Source organism: Dermacentor albipictus, chromosome 10 (assembly GCF_038994185.2).
Source record: "Dermacentor albipictus isolate Rhodes 1998 colony chromosome 10, USDA_Dalb.pri_finalv2, whole genome shotgun sequence".
NCBI classification, from domain to species: domain Eukaryota; kingdom Metazoa; phylum Arthropoda; class Arachnida; order Ixodida; family Ixodidae; genus Dermacentor; species Dermacentor albipictus.
The window spans coordinates 1325045-1349005 of record NC_091830.1 but is presented as its reverse complement, the minus strand read 5'-3'; the positions used below and the strand labels follow the sequence as shown (position 1 = coordinate 1349005).

General features: G+C 45.9%; 1 protein-coding gene and 1 long non-coding RNA gene across 3 annotated transcripts in view; one reads left to right on the top strand and one right to left on the bottom strand.

Annotated features, from left to right (window-relative positions):
• The window catches only part of LOC135911970 (aldehyde dehydrogenase 1A1-like), a 360058-nt gene that overhangs the window by 171585 nt on the left and 164512 nt on the right, over positions 1 to 23961 (top strand). The window lies entirely within an intron of this gene.
• Positions 14866 to 23961, bottom strand: part of LOC135911975 (uncharacterized) — a 47211-nt gene continuing 38115 nt past the window's right edge. Inside the window, exon 3 of the long non-coding RNA XR_010567529.1 lies at positions 14866 to 15054. This is a non-coding gene — a long non-coding RNA (uncharacterized lncRNA). The remainder of the gene's footprint in view (positions 15055 to 23961) is intronic.

Sequence of the window (23961 nt, the reverse complement as noted above, 5' to 3'; positions counted from 1 at the left end):
CCTGTCTTTGGCTGTTTTCAGCTTGACCTTGCGCACCCTTCTATCGGCGCTGGGCAGGCTTCGTGTAATCCCTCCAACGGACCAGTCGTTGCGGCTTGCTTCTTTATCCCTGAGTAGAACGACGCCACCTTCTTTGAGGTAGAGTTTTGCTGCTTGCCATTTTCGGCGTTGCTGCAAAGTAGTGACATACTTTGTGCGCCAGCGTTTCCAGAACTCGTCAGCCAGGTTTTGCACGAGACGCCAATGCCGTTTGTACAGGTTGTTTGTGTCTAATTGCCCAGTTGTTATAGATGCGCTTCCATGTTTTGGGGTTAAGAGTGTCGCCAGAGTTAGGATTGTGGGATCTTCAGGGTCAGACGAAGTGGGAGTTATGGGCCTGACATTAATGATGGCCGCAACTTCTGCCAAAAAGGTTGCAAGAATGTCATGCGTGAGCCGTCGATGACGTGACGTTGTTCAGAGATACCCGTTCATACTGAGCGCTGGAGTCGAACACCACTCGGATTTGATCAGGCTTCTGGGGGTGGTGAACGCCGAATATGGACAAATACCAGCATTCTTCGTCCACGTGAAGTGGTGGAGCTTCTTCTGCATGACCCTTGTTGAAGAGCTCGTTCATGAAGTTCACGAAACGTTCCCTTGTTTCTGGATTTTTCCGCAGGGCACGCCGTAGCGAGAGCAGGCGAGACAGAGCTTGTCCTCTGTTGTTCGGAAGCCGACTTCTTGGTGTGCGAAAGGGGAGAGGGGCGACGTAGTTGTTTAATTTGTCTTGGGTGAATTCACTATTCATTATCTCGAGGAATGTTTGTCTTCTATGGAGAGAGCACGCTGGTTGTCAAGTTCAGTTGCCTCGAAAAGATTAGGGGCCAGCGTGTCATACAAATTTGCTGTCAATTGTAAATCTTTTGGGACCTTATGCGCAGCGTAGAGCACCTCCCTTACAAATAAATGCCTTTGGCATGACTCAAAAAGAGATGATCGCCCACTGTCCAGCACATGAGTCTTGAACACATTGACGCTGGCCGTTTTCCGCGTACGACCAATGCAAACGTCGCCGACAATGACCCATCCGAGGTCGAGCTTCTGAACATACGACGCGTCGTAGGGTCCGTTGATTGTCTGACGAACCTCGTGAGCTCTTAGGATGTCTCGATCACGGAGGAGCAGTATTGCAGCGTCCTCAAGAGGCGGAATGTGATTTGCTACAGCCTTCAAATGCGGGTAGTGCCGTGCAGTGCCACGTGTTGGAACTTCATCTCTGTTCGAAGCTCTGCATGAAGAAAAATTGAGCGAATCTTCCAACCACTTCAGTACTGCCGGAGCAAGTGCGGAGCGTGTATTGCGTAGGCATCCCCTTCGCTTTAACATCTTTGAGAAGTTCTTACCTAACCAACGAGCGATTACTCTGGTCGTCAAGAATCGCGTACGCTCTGTCTTCTCCGGTTGAGTCTCATGGGTCACCTCTACAAGGCATATTTTAGCACACGACTTTGTGCCGTTGCCAGCGTTTGCCACTTCAGTACGCCTAGATGTGACTCTTCTTTCTGAGTTATCTGTGGTACTGTCACCAGACCGACTAGCCCTTGACGGCTCTGAGGTTGCCAATGCTGGCTGAAGTGCTGTGGCATGGTCGGCGCTGTCTCATATGAGGCATATCACAACTGCCTGACATTGCCACTGCATGTGGTTCTTAGATGAGCAGCATCGTAGGAAGATCCTTTACTTCTTTATGAAAGATAGCTGCTCTTCCAGCTCCGCTCTTCCAAGGTTTTTTCACGGAAGGCACGACACCTTTCCAAAGATAGAAGTTTTTAGTGATGTGGGCACCACCTCTTGAAGTCCTTCGATTCTGGTTGCTGCTCGTTAGTAGTCGAATCTTGATTAATCTTTGCAGAAGCAGGATCCACTTCTGTGTTTCTCGCTTACACAGATGATCTTTGCCGCGTGGTCTTGGTAGCATTGTCTTTCTTCCTTTGATTGAATTCAGACGAGGCATATTGTGGATGCAAGATATTGTGGATGCATGCTGGCCTGATCTCGAACAAACTTGCAGAAGAAAAAAAAAGGGTGGAAATACAATGTTGTGGTCTTTCATGTATTTTCACCCCACCGACATCCAGTTTTCTTGAAGTCCAGATGGCAACTTCGAGACAGTTTCGTTCACCCCTCTTGCGGTATCCAAATAGCCAAGACCGGCAAGATACGGGCAAAGTTGCGTAGGGCTTGCTGTTCATCGATATAGCTCCTAGTCTGCTGCGTTCGGTCCACAGAAGAGAGCGTGCGCATGCGCTCCCCGCGATGCTGCTCCACGGCTGCCTCGAGCACATTCGCCTGTGCGTTTGCAGCTGCCGCTTCTTTTTCATGCTGCAAAATATCCAATCCAGCCTCAATCCTTGCCTTCTCAATACGCATCACTTCTTCTCTGCTACCAAATTCTGCTCTGGCCCGGACGGCTTCAGCTTGTGCACGTGCCTGTACGGCGGCTAGGCTGATTCTTGAGAGCCCGATCGTCGTGACCTCCAAGAAACGCTTGACTGGGCCGATAGAGAGTGCTACGACGTTGTCTCTTGTAAGCGGTCACGTTCTCATTCTGTAGCCTCATGTTACTTGTCGCTTACAGTCACACCACGATCTGTGTCGATTGCTTTCTGAAGCTCTAATTCCTGCTGGGTTTCAGATCTGCTCGTCTTGGCGAGGAAGGCAGCGAATCTGGGGGCGACATGCTCGTAGCACTCACAGCTTGCATGAAGCTGTGTTGCAGCGCTGTTAATGTCTTCCTCTTTCGCACATGACACTTTGGCAATAGCGGTCTCCACGTTCTTCCAAGCAGCTTCTAATCTCTGGCAGTGCTCTTCGCGGCTCGTTTCATAGGTTTCTTTAGCTTTCATGGAAAACGTAGTTGCTCTTTGTGATCGAATGTGTGCCGTGGAAGCTTCATGCTCTGCCGCCATAACTTGAGACGTTTCAGGTGTCAGCTTGTCCTGACCCATTTTGGCGTGCGTGCTTCACGACATATCCCACTCGAAGCGGACGTATGTTGTGAAGCCGGCTAAGTTGCGCGATGAAATTTAAAACGAGCCCACCTTGTCGTCAGCTGCTCAACTTATATGCGATGCCGTGTCCTTGCAGTAGGTGGATGTCATGGTCAAACCGGAGGTCTTGCCGTGCGACGTATTCCAGTGTGGCGGATGTTGAGTTGGCGGCCGATGGCAGTCGGCTTCACTTTTTTTACTGTAATGGCCTCGCGGATCACACTTGACGGTATTAAAGCGTCCGCTGTCCAGCTAGATAACGGGCCGAACGCAGGGGAACATTTAAAACAAACTTGAATTACACTAAGAAGGTAAAAAAAAGCAAGTCAGAAATGCACAAAACGTCCAGTTTTAGCCCGTAAAAAGTGGTCTTGTCTCTAGGACTGGTGGGGTGAGTCTGCCCCTACCGCGTTTTCCAAACCGCGGTTTTTATCCCCGCTGCCATCCCCCAGGCCCGGGAAACATCACCCGACACCTCGAAGCGTCGTCACTGGGTCACTTCCAGGAACCGAACGGAGGAAGCGGGTCCTTTCTCTCGCGCACAGTTCGGAGTCCGCGAGGGGTCAGTGAAAGAGAAAGCAATAAAAGTAAGGAAGGCTCGCTTCCCTCTTAAAAGAAAAGTCCGGCCATGCCTTCGCGATGCGCACCGCCGTGGTTGCTCAGTGGCTATGGTGTTGGGCTGTCGAGCACGAGTTCGCGGGATCGAATCCCGGCCACGGCGGCCGCATTTCGATGGGGGCGAAATACGAAAATACCCATGTACTTAGATTTAGGTGCACGTTAAAGAACCCCAGGTGGTCAAAATTTCCGGAGTCCTCCACTACGGCGTGCCTCATAATCAGAAAATGGTTTCGGCACGTAAAACCACAGAATTTATTTAAATTTTATCGCGATGCGCATACAACAGTTCTAGCTTTCCTCCCCCGACTCGATGTTCAAGGAAATCAATGTCCTCCAAACCCAATTCGCATTTACTCGGGCGCACAGTCAGACCGGCTGCCTGGATCAGCTCGGAAAGTTGACTCAACGAGGCAAAGTGGTCTTCCCACGTTGCGCTGGCGACAAGCCTGGCGTCGAAGTAATGCTCCACGTCTGGTATCCCTTCCAGGACTCGAAGCATCAATTTGGCGAAAACGGCAGCTGCGCTCTTTATACCGAAGGACATGAAACTAAATTGATAAAGTGCAGGTATTGTTGAAAATGCTGTATTGGGCTTCAAGTCCTCCGGCAGAGGAATTTGCCAGTATCCTTTCGTAAAATCCACCTTCAAGAAAAATTTATTGTCTCCGACTGGGGCGAAAAAAGCGTTAGCCCTATGCATGTGTTCTGCATCTGCTACTAATACATCATTCAAGCGACGGCAGTATATGCATAGCCAGTTTGTCTGGTACGGTTTATTCACCGGCAAAGCAGGTAAATTATAAGGCGATTCTGAGTTTTCGATTATTCGGAGCATATACATTTCCTTTACCTCTTTCTCTATCTTCTCGAGTAGCAAATGGCAGCGGATATTGCTTGACATTTACTGTATCCGCGGTCGTGGTTTCTAAGTGGCATACGGCCCAGTCTGTCTTCCCTGGAACATTGTAGTGCTTTGTAGTGCTGCGTCTGGAGAAAATGTGCGCTCGCCTTTTCATTTCGTCTAGAAGTTCTCGTCGCTGTGTCGCCGTCAGGTGGCGCGCGAGCTTCACATCATTGAAGGTCTCATTTTCCACAAATTCTGGCACTAGCGTGCATTTCCCTTCTTCTATCGTGACGCTAAATATTGCGTTACTCTGTTTTGACGGTCGTGTGCGGTCTCTGGCCTCGTATTTCTTTAACAGGTTGGCACGAAAAACATTGGGCCCTCCCGCAGTCTCGATGATATAGTCGACGTCACCTTTCTTTTCTTTTACTTGGAAAGGCCCATTATACTGCAGAAGCAGCTTGTTTTGTTCTGTCGGTAGCATGACTAGGACTTTGGCTCCCGGCTGAAACGATCTTTGCTTTGCTTGACGGTTGTACGGCTTCGCGTAGCCCCGGCCCTATCGAGCTCTTCGTGTGCCAATCGACATGTTTCCTCAAACGATTGAGAAGGTCGATCACGTTTTGGTATGCACTCTTTGCTTCTTCATCAAGGGCATAGCTCGTCCAAACCTCATTTAGAATGGCTAGGGGCCCCCTGATGTGCCCACCATACAAGAGCTCGAAGGGAGAAAACCCAAGGCTTGCTTGAGGTGCCTCACTGTAGGCAAATAGCAAAGGTGCCTGGTAGCGGTTCCATTCTCTCGGCTTCTCTGCACACATTAGCTTTAACATAAGCTTTAGGGTCTCGTTAAATTTCTCCACCAAGCCGTTGGCCATGGGACGGTACGGGGTTGGGTGCAACCGTCGGACGGATAAAAGGCGGGGGACCTCTTTCATCAGTTCTGATGTAAAGTTATATCCACGATCGCTAAGTATTTCATTAGGCACTCCCACACGAGAGAACGTTTCCACCAAGACCTCAGCCACCCACTCTGTCTCGATGCTCGGTAGGGCGACCGCATCCGGATATCTTGTCGCATAGTCCATAAGGGTCAATATATAGCGATTCCTGCTTCTGGGTGGTGGCTGTATAGGCCCCGCAATGTCAATTGCTACTCGCTTAAATGGGGTATCTATGATTGGTACCTTCCCCAGTGGGACACACGGTACTGTTCTTTAGGCGTCATGCGCTGACAGAAATCGCAAGATGTCACAAACCTCTTAACGTCGACGGTAAGGCCGGGTCAAAAAAATTCTTCCCTGATGCGGTGTTTTGTTTTCTGAGCTCCCAGATGCCCGGACATGATTCCATCGTGGGCCATTTTTTGTACTGCTTCTCGATGTTCCTTCGGAACGACTAGCTGCTGAACGTACCTTCCATTTGGCTCTGTGCAAGTGCGATACAGAAACCTGTTTTCTTGTTTAAGCTCAATCGTGCGCTGCTTATCTCTGCAGGTTAGCCTTTTGCCCATTTGCAAAAAGCAGTATCGCAACGACTCGTCGCTTTCTTGTGCTTCGGCGTATGCACCCGCTGTCTGGGGGTCAGTTTCTGCGTCGGGCGTTTTCAGCCTCTCAAATTTCTTTCCGGCGCTCTTCGCCTGCATGCCCTCTTGTTACAGCGGCAGCGGTAGCCTCCACCCTTGCCGGTAAATCACCCGTCTCTTTTGCTGCCTCGCTAGACGGCTCGTCCGGTGCTTTAACACCCTATATCTTCTTTAGTATTACATCATACAAATGCTCCTGCATACAAACGGCCGTGATGTTGCCACAGAAATAGGGGGTCTCGACGTGGATTCGAGCTTCAGGCCGCATCTTCACGGTGCGATCTACTAAATAGACTTGCCTTAAGTGCTGCGGCGTGTTCTCTCTCCGCTACTTCTCGTTCTCTTTCTGCTGTCTCTCGAGCCAAAGCCCTTTCCTGCCGTTGTCTCGCCTGCTCCTCTTCTATCCACTTCTTCAGCTCCGCTCCTGATAGACCGAAGTGAGTGCCGATAGATACCAACTTTTCTAACTCCATGGTAAAAAAGAAATTTTAGGTATACAAGGAATTTTTAAAAAATTCATCGCTAATTTTTTTTTCTCAATTAGGACTTTCCCTTCGAATAAAGGGGATCATTCACCAAGGTTCTCCACCTGTTCAAGGCGGCTACTTTGCACCAGACGTCCTGTCACGGACGCCAGATAATGTTACGACTGAGTGTCGATGCGTTAGCTCCTCCGGAGTAGTGGCATAAGGGAGCGGAGTCTGGTGCCTTGCTTTCGCCAGTTGCCGTGGTGAACGAGACAAAGGCCTGATGAAATCAAGCAAAGGGCAGTAATTTAATGCCATTTCTCAGCAACAAAACACACTGGCGTTATTAAGAAGTGGATGTGAATATTTAGACAGAAAATGTATGAAACTGACAATTCCAAAAAACAGGTGGAACAATGTTGAACAATTTCGATGTGCAATCGCAAGTGAACAATGAACATCAGTTCAAACTACATTTCTAAGCAATAATCGGGAAAGCAAATATTTACAGTCCACAGTCCACAAAATCAAAAATGACATACAGCAAACCGGGCGCGCCGACAGTCCGTCCCGATCGGTGCAGCACGTAAGTGACCCTCGAAGTCGGCGCCTCGAGGTTGGCGGCTAGCTTCCACGGCGGCTGTCGGTGTTCGGTGTCGGGGCGTGATGTCGGCAGCTTATTTGCCCTGGATTTGCTCGGCATTCGCCAGACCGGCGGTCCTCCACTACGGCGTGCCTCATAATCAGCAAGTGGTTTTCGCCCGCAAAACCCCATAATATATAAGTATTAATTGCACGTGTACAGCTTTAGATATTGTCATATTTCCTTTGCAAAAGTGGCGCACCATGCTTTTTGAAAAGCGACTGCGTGCAACTTACTTGAATAAATCAACACAAAGCCCTCTGCACCGAACGGTATTTGTTCATAGGCAGCATTTCTTAACGAACCATTTTACTTGAAATGACGTAAGTTTGGGTATGTTGGTGTTTCATTTCTGCGTCTAGCGCACAACACTAGACGGTTTTCACTTTATCTTTGTCTTGTGTTCTGCGCTAGATGCAGAAATTAACCATTTTATTTTATTTTTGAACTTCGTCATTGTTTCGAACGCGCCTCGCAGTTCAGACGCTGCCGGGTCGCTGTTATTGCTGGCATCACCAATCAATGCTGCGCGTGATAGAAAAAATGCAAGATGAAATTCAACATTACAAATGGGCAGCAGCTGTTTATGGCTTCATACGGCAAATAGTGACACAAAGAAATACGAAGAGAATAAGGCTTTAACAACGCGCAAAAGAACTTCTTACCGTGAAACGGTGATGCAGCAGTAGTGTCAGACGCTGGCAGGGGAACCCGACGACGATCTCGGGCGAATTTTACAGAATAACGTCACCGCCAGCTTAGTAACGTTGGCAAGCCTGCCGACGGGGCCCGACTGGGCTTCGCATGTGCTGGGTCGAGCCGCCTGTCAAGCTGCTAGCCATGGCCGCAGTCGCCGCCGCATTTTTCTTGAAGTGCTGTGCGACCTGGCGGAATCGCCGAACCTCCGTAGCTCGGTCGCAAAACAGCTCGAGTATCCACTCTTGTCGTTTACTATGTTACTGTATCTATAGAGCACAAGGGCGATCACATCGTTGCTGAGCGCCGTATGCTGTATGTGCAAGTGAAAGCGTGCGACGGTAATACGACTATGGTGGCCCGACCTCGCGCTCGCATGGGAGAAAAGCGGGGAGGAATCGTGCCATCTTCCGTTGCACGCAAGGCACCGGGAAGGGCGTTCTACTCCGGTGGCCACCCGGGCCCTATCTTGAAAGGGTTCTGCGATGAACACAGAGTCTAGTCGTACCAAGGTCTACTAGCTTTGCGTGCGCTCTGTTCTCGTCCTTCAAATCGTGTTGAATCGAGAGCTAGCTCGAAGATCAAGTCACTCTCTGCTGCTGCCGCGATTTCTCCCTCCACCGTTTTGACAGCGAGCGTGTGCTGTCATCGAGTAAGATATGTTCGTGTTTTCTTGTGCGCGCTTGACACCATGCTTGTTAATTTAGTTAGCGAACGCTTACAAGGTTATACGACCGTTAAAACTACTATCCTTACTTTGTATAGCTGTCTACTAATTTCATATTCCAATCCACGCTTCGATTATCGGGCGAAATCGCGAGTTTGTTCGATGAGACTAGTATTTTTTTGGAACTTCTCCGAGTCTGCGGTATGTATGCGTCATCCGCTGGTTTTCCACCAATTTGGGTCACTATAAGTAGTCCACCGCCGAATGGCTTGGGTTGAAGAAGACGAGTAACAGCGCTGAACAACGGGACGTGACTGAGACAGGCGATGCCCCTCTCGTCGATCTCTGTCACGTCCCATGGTCCCCAGCGCTGTCACTTGTTTTCTTCAGACATGCACCAAGTAACCCAAGTTAGCACATTATAGCTGGGGTTGCTCCGCTGAGATAATGAGATCCTTATTTAGAACTAAGGTTGAACAGCGCGAATAAGGCAAGGACACGAGGAAACAAATACCACAGACAAGCGCTGATTTCCAACTGAAAGTTTATTTGAAATTCTCCAACCATTTTACACCTTTTCCAGCATACGCATGCGTACAGCAGTCGCAAATACATCTGCAACATCAGATACATCATAATCTTTTATTCAAAAAAGCTATTTCTTTTTCCAACAAGGCAAGAGAGGGAGCGCTTACGCATTTATCTCCTTTCTTTTTAATTTAGTAAGCATCTATTACTTCGCTTTCCCTCTTACCTTTTGCTTTTCCTATGAGTTTAGTTTTTTTTCAAATATGGGTGTGCAGGGACATTTGCTACAATGTCCTGCTAAATGACGGCCATAGCCATTCTTCAAAATACTGCTGTACTGACAAGCTCTGTCATTGAAACACTGTCCCGTTTGCCCGACATAGGTTTTTCCACAACTAAGCGTTATCTGATAGACAACGTTGCGCCTGCAGTGCGAGTAACGAGATTTATGATTTGTGGTGCCTTTCGAGCGTTTTCATGCGATTACATGTTGAGAAAAGCTTGCATGGGGCACTGAAAAGTAAATTAACATTGTGTCTATTGGAAACTTTCCTTAGGTTGTGTGACAAATTGTGCAAGTATGGCACCACGTGCGCTGGTCTCTTGTCTTTATTCTTTTCTTTATATGCTGGTTCCGAATTTACTCTTTTTTGTTTCTCTAAGATGACTTCGCATACTGAAGTGATAACAGAACGGGGAAAACCTGCGTTCTGTTCTCGTGCGTTCTGCGTTCTGTTCTCTGATTTAAAAAACTTCGCTCGTACTCATGCTCACACGACTTACTTAGTGCTGTCTCAATGTACATGGTTGCTAGGCCCCTCTTAATCAATTTAGAGTGTATGCTGTCGTAGCACAAGGTTTTCTTAGATCTGGGATGATATGCCCAGCATGCATGCTCATCCAAAGCGAAACACAGATTAATATCGAGAAACTGAATGCGGTTGTTAAGTGGCCATTTGTACGTGATCTTAAGTCCCCCCGATGAGTTGATGAACATGTCCAAAATTTCTTCGACCGCGTCATGAAAATGCATAGAGATATCTTTCTTCATAACAAGTTTCTTCGTGCCCCTGTTTTATTCGCGCTGTTCAACCTCAGTTCTATATATGAACCGACTAGCCCTCATCAAGATGTTCCTAACGGAATTCTAAACCAACCTCTGGGCCAGCTTGGGTCACTGGATATGCGCCATTGGGTATGCGAATTGCAGTAACACTGATATTCATCGTGAGATAGGTTCTGCCAGCGTACAAAAGTAACTAGGATTATTTTATGTGATTATTATTTCAGGTATCTTTTTAACTTCCTAAATGATCCACTAAACGTACTATTATAATGCCTTTCGAGAAAAATTGTTGTATTTGTGTGTTTGTGTGGCTTCTAACTGAATTTTCTTGAAAAGAGGCCAACTTGTTTAGCAACTGCACACTTGTTGCTACATACCAAGTGTTTTCGGTGTTGCAACAAGTGTGACTGTACAGTCGCAGTTTTATGACAGATTTGCTCAAGATGTAAAACTGCGCACAACAGCTAAACCGTATAAAAGTGCACAGGTGTCGTACAGAGCATCCGACTCAAGATTCATTGTACATGTACTCTGGAAAAAATGATGTCTCGTTCTTAACTACAATTTCTTGCAGCTAAACAGCTGCTCGGTCGGACACACGCTTCAAGTTCCTCAGGTGCTTTTTCGAACTCGACTGCATCATTGTAATCTTGTCAACACCTTCTAGCATGATGGCTAGTAGTGTCCGACTACAGCTAAATACATTTGTCGTGTTAAAGTCAAATGGCTCTAACCTAATTTTAGCCAGGCATTTCTAGAACCTAGGGCTCGAAAATGGAGCCACGATGGCTGTGTTGTGAACCAGCTAGCAAAACAGCAAAAATAGGTTTACGGCATGATCTCTTGACCAGGCTTCTAGTTCCACGCGACAATGGTAATTTAAAGAAGCCTGCGAGTTTCGCGCATCTTCAGCTGATTGGCAGCTGAAGATGCGCGAAATTCCATCGCCTAGCAACACTGAAAGAAAATTTCTAGGATCGTCTCCCGACAGGCAGTGTACGTGGCACTGCACCGATTTGGAGTTTGTTGCCTTGAATGTTGAAAGGTCGCCCGCACCGCCAGTTTTCATAAAATTTAATCATTTTTTCTTGAATAGCTTTAAGGCTCTTTGAATCCCTTTTTCCAAGTTTCAAGGGGTTTCAAGAAGGTGCACGAACCCTGGTACTTCTGCTTGTAAATCTTCACTTGTTTCTGCCCACAACTTTTCTGCCCAAACTATCCTGCTGAAATTGCGAAATAGATGCAGTTTAGGTGCAATGTCTTGCTTGGTAAGAAGAACTTCACTTTGGCCTAGTTGGTGTTTACTGCATATCATATTGACCACAAATAAAGATGGGGACAGTGGAAGAGAACACAAAAAAAGCAAAAAAAACACGCATGTTGTTTTTGTGTTCTCTTCCGCTGTCCCCGTCTTTATTTGCGGTCAATATGATATGCTTGCTTGGTGTTTCTTCTTGCAATAGATTGTCAATAGATTCTTCAGTTCAGCTCAGTTTTATTACCTTAAAGACTCCTTTCTGTGGGGCATTACTTAAGGGGTGGGGTTTCTTATTTATATATCGAACAAGCAAGGAAGATTAATTAACATTTAATACCCCTGTCACACGGGAAGATTTAATGCCATTCGAATCGAATGGCATTCGCATATAATCCCACTAATTGGGATTTACACAAGAAAATTTAATGTCATTCGAATGGAATGATATTTGCCATCGAATGAGTTAGGGGAACTCATTCGTATTCGATTTCGAACCGAATGTATACTCTTGAGCCCAGATGAACAACAGCGACACGCAACGCGAAAGAGTAATGCGTGCATCAGCAAAGTGAGTAGATATTTTTTAAGACTTATAAAAAGGAATAATTATTTTTGCCTCGGTGATATTTTCACCACGGGCTGGGCTCAAGCGCTATTACTCTTTGCATCAGGAGTCTGTTGCGGTGGTCGGCCATATTGGATGTGTTGATCGAAGTGCTTTTAGTTGTGAATAATTGGTGTCAAAATGTTTTCGTCCGTTTTAAAAGTACTCCCAAATATTCTTAAACGCGGTTAATAGACACAAAATTTCTTTGAATTTCACAAATTTTGTTCCAGATCGTCATTGTTATCGTTTGCGAATGCCATTGTATTTTACTGTGTAGCACCGCAAGAGACCGAATGGTATTTGATGCATCGAATGCCATTCGATTTGAATGACAATAAATCTTCCCGTGTGACAGGGGTATAAGATTATCACCAACACAATCTTGAAAAGTAGATGTTGAAGCGATGATGGCGACGTCCCGGGGAAGGCCGTTTTTTTTTTTTGTAGCTGGTCTATAAAAGAATGAGGTGGAAAAAGTAGTACGCGATGATGAGCGGGCAACCTTAAATGGTTGACTGGTGCGGTTATATGTGCGTATCGCAGCTGTTATGTAAAGTAGCTGATTCAGTGAAGAATGAAATAGTTTATGATCAAGGCGAGACTCGCAATGCGGCGGTGCAACAAAAGAGGCTGTAATTCGTATTTAGCTTTCAAAGATGAAGGGCTGATGTCATACGAGTATGAAGAGTGCATGAATCTAGCGGCGCGATATTGGACTGCTTCTAATGCATTTATTAAATACGCTTCATGTGGGCTCCAGACAGCAGATGAACATTCTAATTTTGGTCTGGATGTCCTAATCTTGATTTTTACATGCAGTGCTGGTGCAGTCCTATCTGCTTACCAGAAACCCAAACACTAACCGCATTTCCGATATATTTGCTCCCGAAATGTGGTAAAATATGCATTAGCATTACAGTAACATATCGGGCTCTTTGAAGGAGGTATTTAAGAATTTGTTAACAGCAACGCCAACGACCAGGAAATCGTACCACATTTTTGAGACAGACATTACACAACCGGCGTTCGCGCTATAATTTCTCTCAAGTAGGCATGACTTCACTGCTGTCAATTTCAAAATTTGAACTGGTAAATAAATTGAATATTTAAAATTCTAATTATCGAATATTTCTAATTTGATACCTGCACATTTTCATTTAACATGGAAGTACTGTCCCTTCCGACAATCGATATGAAAAGGTTGAATTGCGCTTTCACAAGGAATTCGAAAAAAAAATTTCTATTCTAAAAAGCATACATAAACCATGCCATATTTCATAAGCATTTGCATTTGATATTGCTGGCATGACTTCTTTCAGGAAGATTAGCCACAAATGTGGCAAAGTAAAGCGCTGACGCCGAGGTCGTTCTGTCCACTCTCATCCAGTCTTCACCACAGTTTCTTTTTTTCGTCATGAACACTCAGTATTGTACGTATTTACACCGCTCTGTGCGCTTTAAATTAGATTAAATTCTGGGGTTTTACGTGCAAAAGCAGTGAACTTTAGTTGAAAGCATAGGAGAATTTCACTCGACATTAGCAATCATCGTTTAGCAGAAGCTTTCGAGAGCTGTCCGAGAATACTTTCGTTATGGTACTGTGGGAACCTCTTCACGCATGTGGTCATGTGGCAGCCCTTCGCAATGACTTAACAATTTTGTGAGTCTTTCTATGTCTCATTATTTATCAGCTGCAAATCACAGCATGGCTAAGACCCCCACGGCGTAGTAAAAGAAAAACATTCATTCTCAGCTTAGCTGTTGTACTCCAGACGCCGCCGAAGTGCCCAGTGCGGCAACTCTACCTACGTGATGCCTCATATAGCACCATGCTGTCGGCAGCGCCAGCCGTTCCCGTGATGGAGCAGTGGAGGTCGCCCCCAATAATGTGTCACCCGCTTGCTAGGCTACACAGTGCGTCATTGTGCTATGCTTGCAACCGGAGCGTCTTTGCACCAAGAAGTTCTCAATTTACGGACACAAAAACAGAGCGAGGATTAATTCAGCCGTACACAGGACGCATGCGAGAGAAAACTCGCGCAACGCCCTACATTGTGCGAAAGGTTGATACGTGTTGTGACTGCCTGAAGGAAAGCAGCTCATGGAACCAAGTCCTGACATTCAGCTTACGGATCACGTTGCCCTCCGTTTTCACAGGACATGCATGTGCGACCTGCGTCGCACAATTTCAGTTCGCACATTTGAAGCGAGAATACAATGCGATGGAGGCTACCACGGTTCCCATTAGTCGCGTGCGTGGAGCTTTATGATCAGCTTCGATTGACAGTATACTGGTACCGAAGCATCGATTTCTCGCATGGGACGCCTTTTCTTGCGGAGGCACCAAACCCGCGGCAATGTATTGCAATCCAAGATTGTTTTAGAGGCTTCATGCGAAAATTATAACGCAAATGACCGATTGTTCATGGCACTCACCTGAGGTCGGAAGGGCCCGTCGCCGCAAAAAGACGTTCGCCGTAGGTTTCGGTTTCAAAGCAGTACGCTTTCTGACATCCGCTTTTTACAGTACGCATTTCAATGAAACCGGGAAGGATGGCCAAGGCTGTAAGAACACGCTCGCGCAACTTCGTTGACTCATACCAGCACAGTGAAGTTCGGTTGTTCATTGATTGCTGGGCGGTGAAGCCGATTATGCCATTTTTCACTAAGCGTCCCAACATACAGCCATGTCGCAAATACACCGTAATAAAGATAGTGCAGGTGGTCAGTGTTGTCCGACGACCATGGATTTTGAATATTCCCTATGCATGAATAGATATCCGGTAAACGACATGTGATCCGATTAAAGAACGCTTTTTCGAATGCGTGTTTGCAATATTTTAAGAAGCACTGACATATAATAGCTTTATCTTTGGTTTGGCCAGTGCTTTCAAGATATTGCGAGCATGGTTTTGCAGAATAGTAGCATGGGCTGTTTGATATTGTTAAGGGGATGGTGTTTTGTGCACCTTCAAGAGCGTCTCCTTGGAGCTTGAGTCAGGTTGGCCATCGGAGAGGTTTCAGAAGGGAAGCGGGGGTGCTGTAAAAACAAATAACAGAAGTTTAATACATCGTTACAGGTTAGCGGTGGCCTCCACGGAAAAACATAAAAACGCTCAGCGTGCCCACAACTGCACGCAAGGGCAGAGAAGATACGGCCACACGTGGCGGCTCGCTGGCTTTCTTATACCCTCCACAATCCGGGCATTCTCTCGTGCCCCCTGGTAGAGGACACGTCGGGGAAAAACTCAGAGGGGTACGGTAGGCAATTCACTCATTGGTGTAGAGGAATTGAACGTCGTAAAGAGGGGAGTAAGATTTTCACACTTATTTATTTATTTATTTATTTATTTATTTATTTATTTATTTATTTATTTATTTATTTATTTATTTATTTATTTATTTATTTATTTATTCATTTCACATACGGCAGGACAACGTGTCCCAAGCAGGAGTGGAATCACAATGAAATGGGAAAAAAGAAGAGCACAGAAATAATTTCCGACAACATTCGCACGACAAAATAATACATCGGTTTCACAAGGAAGATATTTAACACGCTCAAAAAAGAAGAATAGCACATAAATAATTTACAGGAGTACCTGCACGACAAGTAATAGAACAGTTTCGCTGGGTCGATATTTAATACGACAAATGCAGTTCAAGGGCTTCGTCAAAGCTATGAGCCTCACAAATTCAAGTAGACTGTTCCAATTTGAAACTCTGCGTGGAAGAAAACTCCGTTTAAATGTCTCTGTTTTGGCAAAAATTGGTTATGGGGAGTGTTTGTGAATATTACGTGTTCGTCTTCTTGTAATGGGTACAAATATATTTATTTTTACAGGCAAGATATTACGTAAAAGTTTTAGTCAACCGATTTTTCTGCGTACATCTAATGTGGGGATGTTATGTGCAATCATGACCTTAGTTGGATAATCCAGCCTTTTATATTTATTAAATATAAATCTGATTGCTTTTTTGCAGTGGTTCTAAGCACTGTATATATTTTTTTAGTTGGATGATCCCATACAACGCATGCATACTCCAGTTTAGATTGAAGTCTTGAAGTTTAACATTCACCGTTGCCTTTGCAAGCTTCCTTTTTAAAAAAACAGTTTCCGAAAAGCTGTTGCGCAAATTGCCGAGATCTGCGCCCCCATGTCATGCCACTACAAAGAGCAATTCCTAAATACTTATATTGAGTTACAGCTTGAATGTTAGAGCCATGGATAGTGTAAGTAAACAGGCTAGGATTCTTTTTTCGTGTCAACTTTAACACTGTTTGATTAACGTTTAGTTCCATGTCCCATTCTGCGCACCAGAATTCAATGTGGCGGAGAGTTCACTGTAATAGCTTATAATCTTCATGGCAGGTTATTTCTTTAAACACAATAGAATCACCCGCGAAACGTTTAATATACACTGAGTCAGAGATTACTTGCACTAAATCATTTACATATTGTGAGACGAGGTTTAGGCAGCCAGCCTCTTCTTTATTCTCTCGAGTGAGAGCCCCACCACCAGGCCCCAAAACGGTGATGATGAGTATGTACAGGTGAGAATATGAAGCGTATGAATAGTGCTCACAGTATATAAGAAATAATAGTGGCCCCAAAACACTCCCCTGGGGAACACCGGATGCAACGCTGAACATCCTAGATACACTAGATTTGATTTCAACAAACTGCTTTCTATTATTTAAACATGCTTCAACCCATTTGATAAAATAAAGCGGCAATCCTAGATTATTTCATTTTAGGAGTAATTTACTGTGCGAAACCTTATGAAACGCTTTAAAAAAATCTAGCAGAAGTATATCAATTTGCCCATAACAATCTAGAGCTGCTAAAAAGTCGTGAATAGTCGTTACCAATTGTGTTGTCGGGGACATTCCCTTCCGAAAGCCGTGTTGGCAAGGCGATAAGACATTATCTACTAAAAAGCACTGGATATAGTGAGCCACAATATTGTCTAGTAACTTGCAAGAAACAGATGTTAAAAAAATTGGTCTATAATTATAAATTATTGACCTATCTATTTCTTTATAAGGATGGGGATAACACGTGCAAGTTTCCAGTCATCCGGAAGTTCGCAACTACGCAAGGATGCATTAAATACCTTTGCCAAGAAATCGCTTATCTGTATGAAATAGCATTGTAAAAATGTATTTGGGATTTGAACTGGTCCTATATTCTTTTTAGTGCTCAACTTCCGCGCGTCATCCCGTCGCACACAACCGACGGACAAGTCTTTTCATTTTGACGAGCGTGACGATTGGGCACGCCATATCCCAGGCGTTTGGCAGTTGTTCCAGTAATTGCCGCACACCGTGAACCATAACAAATATAACTTATGTGAACGAGATTAGGGGTTTTGTGGTGCATAATCGATTTATGATTTCGCCTCCTACAGGTCATTACATATATAATGCGCTGAGTTTCGAGTACACATTCGCGCCCAGCCTATCACGGAATCGCCTATTTTAGGAGTTGAAACGAAGCTTACCTTCGTCAATGTCAGCAAATTCAGTGACTCGCAGCAGGGCATGATTAGCAAACAACGCTGTTAGAATAATGGCTAGCATATGTTGAACGACCAACCTTGACCAAGATCAGCACAAAAAGTAACGGAGGTATACTTTTCCAAATATGACCTATAGCGAGCAAGAGCTTGCGCTTGTAGTACAAACGATTTATATTCGCACTGAACTTCGACTCTAGTGCGAGATCAGACCGCGGCACGCCACACGCATCGAGTGAGTGTTTCAGCGCCAATAATCACAAACAGGCCCCGCTGCTTGTACTACGCAGTCCTGAGCAGCATGTGTCAAAACGTGAGTAGTGGTGCTTGCGCCTCAAAATGCAGCCATTCATTCCCCTGACGAGTGAATAATGATCCAAGGGGGCCACCCCGTCCGGTCCAGCATCGAGCGAAAGCTTTGCCGTCAACTGCAAGCGAGACGCACTCGCAGCAAGCGCACTGCTTATCGTGCCTCCGATTATCATATTCATAAGCAAGCACCCCTGGGTGACACGTTGAGAGGGAGTGCTTTCTTTTTGTAACATTCTCGACAAAGCCGACATTAATATGCGACTCCCCCGATAACAAAACATCATTATATTATATTGCTCCCAGATGGGCCCGAGTATGGTGTGGCCTTCACTCATGCTTTACGTTACACGCCGTGTCCACATTGTACCCCAGGTCATGTGCTTTGTGTGGCGAGATCGACACAGTCGATGACTACTTGTTCACGACGTATCGTTATTATTATGCCTTGAGTGCACAATGGATAGACCGCATCGACCTCCTATCGTTTCCATAACAATAAATGTCCCTCTTTCTTTAAGCTTTCTTTGCCTGCCCTCCAGTCTTCGGCGTGGCTGCTGCTGAATCGGTCTGTACCTCGGCGGATATATTGCATGCCAGAAAAGCTGATGTGTGCTCCGAATACTAGTACCATGAAACAAATTTATATACAAGGATTTTTTTCCCATACAGAAGTATTGCAGGTAACCTGTGGTGCCTCCTCATTCTGGTCCCGTCGTTTATGCGCTGTTTGAATTTTTATTGTTACCATGCAACACCAACTCGCCCAATCCGCTGCCCTTCTGCAGTGCCTATCACAATTCTAGTCTTTAAGCTGGATAACTTGAAGAGATTACTTGCACAAGTAATCAAAATGCCTAAGCGGCTAAAAAAATCTTCACTAAATAAGTTGTTTACTAAGTATTTTGCGGCACATACTGTCATTTACGAATTGCAGCCAGTGATTTCGCAAGTCATATCCACTTGGGATGACTTCTAAGGATAACACCTGCTTCAAAGTATTCACTCCCCAAGCACGCGACGAAATACATTGGCGTTCCAGTTTTGTTGATTTTTAATACATAAAACATGTCTTGCTAAAAAAGAGAATTCACGGGCCTGTGCGGCATGCGCAGCACAGTCAGAGCGTAAGCGGCAGCGAAGCCGCATCGCGTCGTTTTCACGATCTCAGGGTGTCTTGTAATTTGCCCCTCATCGCGCCTTAGAACATATCTGCCATTCAAGGTCAAACTTTCAAATTCGCTTTTTTTTACTCGCATCCAAATTACTGTTTATTGGTTTGGGGCGCAACTACTCATACTAATTTACAAAAGCTATTTGTTCTTCAGAAAAAATTTGTCAGACTGCTTTATGACCTACCATATAACAGCCATACACACAGTTTTATGCGAAGCATATTACTAGAGCTCAACCCAGATCCTCACGCGCGGCGGTGTCGCCTTCAATACCACGTGACACCGTGACGTCACGACAGAGGAGAAACGGGGCTCCAACTCGCGCCGTCGCTCGCGGCGTCGTTCCCCGCATCGGACGCGGTGAGCGTCGAGCAACGCAGCGTTCGGCGCGACAACGAAATGTGCGCCTGAGCAAGCGCCGCACGCCTGAGCCGACGCCGACGACACCGGCTTTTCTGCGACACGAGCTCCTTAACGCTGTCGCGTTAAAATAAAGGCTAGTATGCTTCGCATCCTGGGCTTAACCTTAGCTAAGCCACAGCCATTTTTTTTTTCAGAGAACAAACATTATACCAGTAAAATATCTCTAACTATAAGCTAAGACTAGCCTTCAAACGCGAAGTACTTGAAAATAGAATGTTTCTAAGCGACTTATCCCTAAAAGAGAACGTTTCCGTACAGAGTACCCGTGACAAAGAAAAATAGGATGTCATAACCCCTCGGGCTAACTACTCCACAGAAAAACTGTCCTTCACCGTGCTCACTCTCTTTATTTTATTTATTGATACTGCAACCCCCACCAAGATTTTAGCAGGATGGGATACAATACATGAAAAAAATAAAACATAATGGCAAACAAAATATATGTACATGCCTAGGTCACAGTCAAGAAAGAACAAAAAAATTTAAGCAATACATTTATCAAATGTGCAAATGAAACAGAGCAGCAATCAACGCAGATATCATATAGACAGTCACTATAAAAATAACCAATTATGTTTCAGCCATCAGGAAGGGATGCGAAGGCTGACAAAGAGACTGCTTGAGTGATGCAGCTGCTGGGGTTATTCCATTCTCTCACTGTTCGTGGAAAAAATGAATACTTGAAAGAGCCATTATGAGAACGAAAAGGTGTTATTGTTAGTTCATGTCTTTGGGGTGTTGAATAACCGGAAGAAAATGTCATCCATTCGCTAACGTCTACGTTGTAATGCCACTTAACTAATTGATATAAAAATTTTAGTCGTGATGAGCGCTTTCTATAGGATAACGGGTTTAGGTTAGCGCGAGAATGTAGTTTGACGTAGTAGTTCTGCGGAAACCCGCAAGGTGGAGAGAAGTAATGAATAAATGGAAAATCAGACATCCACCCGTTCGTAGTAATTGCTACAAAGGAAACCCATACGGGTTCCTCGAAAAAAAAAGCCTCATAGTTGAAGAAAAAGTCGTCCTGGTCCGGGACGTCCTGGTCTGGTCTGGTTTCGTCCTGGTCTGGTTATGTAGCATGTAGTTCAGTCACTGAGCTGCATCGAAAATTGTTATAAAGGAACTGTACGGCTTTTTTTGACGTTCTCTAATTTCAGAATATTACCTTTTGTCTAGGGGTCCCATATTTTAGCAGCGTAGTCTAAGACTGGGAGGACTTTGGATTTGTATGCTAATCGTCGTACCGCAGGGATAGCCAGAGTTACCGCTCTTCTTCAAAAGAATAACTTTCTATAAGCATTCGCTGTATCGTAGTGAATTTGTTTATTCCACCTAAGATTGGTTGAACTCCTTAGCCCAAGATATTTGTATTCAGACACTTCAGACAAAAGCACATTGTTAAAATTTACGGAAACGTTAAGGGCCTCTTCTTTCGAGTGATACGCAAAAAACAGTCTTGCCGAAGTTTATACACTTCTGCCACCGCTTACACCATGAAGCAACACGCTGAAAATCCTTGTTTAACAATGCCTGATCCGATTGATCAATAACCTCTGTATATAGAACGCAGTCATCCGCGTACAATTTTATTTTGAGAGATATGTCTTGTGCCATGTCGTTTACATATATAAGAAAAAGGAGTGGCCCTAGAACCAAGCCCTGCGGCACACCCGGTTAGATTGATTGCCTTTGAATGCAACAGACTGGTGGCGATTGTTAAAGTACGCTGAAATCCACTTGACAAATTTAGAGTTTCTGAGCAGACTATGTAATTTAAATAACAATTTACTGTGTGATACTTTGTCGAAAGCTTTTGAAAAGTCCATAAAATTAATATAATAATAATAATATTTGGGGTTTTACGTGCCAAAAGCACTTTCTGATTATGAGGCACGCCGTAGTGGAGGACTCCGGGAATTTCGACCACCTGGGGTTCTTTAACGTGCACCTAAATCTAAGCACACGGGTGTTTTCGCATTTCGCCCCCATCGAAATGCGGCCGCCGTGGCCGGGATTCGATCCCGCGACCTCGTGCTCAGCAGCCCAACACCATAGCCACTGAGCAACCACGGCAGGTGTCCATAAAATTGAATCAATTTGTTTTACGTTATTTACAGATACGACAAAATCATGGATGGTAGCAACTAGCTGTGTACAAGTTGAGTACCCTTTCCGAAATCTATGCTAGCATTCTGTTAAGATGTTATGTGTATCTAAGAAATCTACGATATATTTATGTATTATGCGCTAGAGGTTAAAGAGACCGGACGGTAATTCTTTGTACACTGGCACCGTGTTTATGAAGTGGTATTAGTCCGGCTGTTCTCCAGTCATTCGGGAGCTGACCTTCTTCTAAGGAACGTAAAAACACAACGTACAAGTATTTCGAAACCAATTCGGCATACCTTTTTAGGAAAGTGTTAGGTATATCGTCTGGGCCTGAACTTTTCTTTTCATCAAGTTTTAAAAGCATGTGGAATATACCCTGTTCGCTTATTGACACATCAGAAATAGGGTACAAAAAAATTCGCAAACACAGGTAAGACAACATCATCACAAGGTGGTGGTCGTAAACTTTATTGAAAAGGGGAAGGGGGACGTGGCTGAGGGATCGGGATCAAGTAAGGCCCTGGGCCTGCTTGGCCTTCTCCGCCCAGTCCACCAGTTCAAGCTGTCGGTCGACGTCCCCGGAACTGAGCCAGGCTGTCCAGTCAGTTTCGCTGCTGACGGGGTGATGAGAAAATGGGAGCGAGGTGCATTCCCACATTATGTCTGTGAGTGTCCCTGTTTGTGAACAGAGCCTGCATAGGTCGCTTTCCTTGGCCCCTTTGATTTTGTTAATGTACTTTGGATGTGGGTATGTGTTTGTCTGGAGTCACCTAAACGCAACCGCTTGCCTTTTATGGAGTTGCTTGGCCGGTGGTGGGAGTGCGAGATGCCTCAAGAGATGCCTATGGGTTATTTCGTGATAAGTCTCGCAGGGTTCCTCGTATCTCTCCTCCTCGTTCACGCCGTCCGCATCCGCGGATGAGGCTCGGCACGCGAGATCTCGAGCCAAACTGTGAGCCAATGCGTTGCCGGGCACAGCCGCGTGAGCGGGGGTCCACAGGAGGGTTTTCAAGCCGCTTAGGGGGCGTCGCGTGAGGACATGGTACGGCTGTTGGAAAATTCTACCGCGGAAGAAATTGCCGATGGCCTGCTCGCTATCGCTGATGATGGCATTCGCTTCCGCATACATGTCCATGGCAATCGCGGTATCCTCCGCTTCCACCACTTGGCCAACCGCCATTGTTCTATCAAATCTCCGTTGTGATCCACTACCACCGCGGTCATGAGGTCGTCGCGAGGTCGTCTTGCTGCGTCTGTGTAGACTAATCCATCTTGCGAGCCGTAGCGTCGCCAAATGGCTTAACTACGGGCCTGCCGATGGGCCTGGTGGAACTCGGGGTCCGTGTTGCGGGGTAGAGCGGAGCATAAATATGCCCCCTGATTTTCGCGGAATCGTCATGTAGTCTGTAACCTCGGAGATGGCCTCGAGACTGAGCTTCCGGAGGACTGTGCGGCCAGCTGGGATTAGAGAGAGACGACGGACTTGGGCTGTGTGGTGAGCGTCTAAGAGCTCCTCGATCGTGTTGTGCATGCCTGAGGCGTCTAGCCTTGTGGTGGCCGCGTGGTACGGAAGGCCCAGGGCTGCCTTTGTGGTTCTTCTGGTGATTGTGTTCAGTTTAGATAAGTCCGTAGCTGCGAGTTTGACATATGGTGTCGAGTACATGGTTCTGCTGGTAATGTATGCCTGCACAAGTCCAAGCGGCTCACCCTCGCCCATGCTCTGGTGCCGATTAGCCACCCGGCGAATGAGCTGTAATGTGTAATTGGTCACCCTCTGGAGTTTCCTTAACATGAGCCCGCAGAGCAGCCTGTTCTGAAAGTTTAGACCCAATATATTAATACTGGGGCACACCTGGATGGTAAGTCCTCCAACCTTAAGTTCAGGAAAGCGCCTCCCCCGTGGTAATCCTCCGGGACAGCTACTTCTGCAGGGTTTGATCAGGAGGTATTCGGATTTTTCCGGTGAACAGGTCAGGCTCCTTGACTCCGCGTAAGCTTGTACGACGTCGATGCCGCGTTGCATGATTTCTTGAAGAGTTTGTGGATAACGTCACGTCATCAGCGTAGATGCTTTGGTGAAACCCGGGACTTTAATCCGGCACTTCCGGTTGGTGGGAAAGTTTCAGAGGTATTGGTATGCTCGTTTCCCAACCCTCAGTTGGGTCAGGCCCTCGGGCACCGCTGCATGGGCGACATTGTCGAAGGCCTTCTTCAGGTCGAGGCATAGGAGGCACCGCAACCGGCGAGCGTCCGCCAGACTTTCGGGTTGCATTACCTCTCTTTTTAACTGAAGGAGTACATCTTGGCTGGAAAGGTACGTGTCACCTGAAACCAAACATGGAGTGGGGCAACTCGTCCCCGTCCTCTAAGTGCTCATTGAGACGGTCCAGGACCGCGTGCTCCATCAG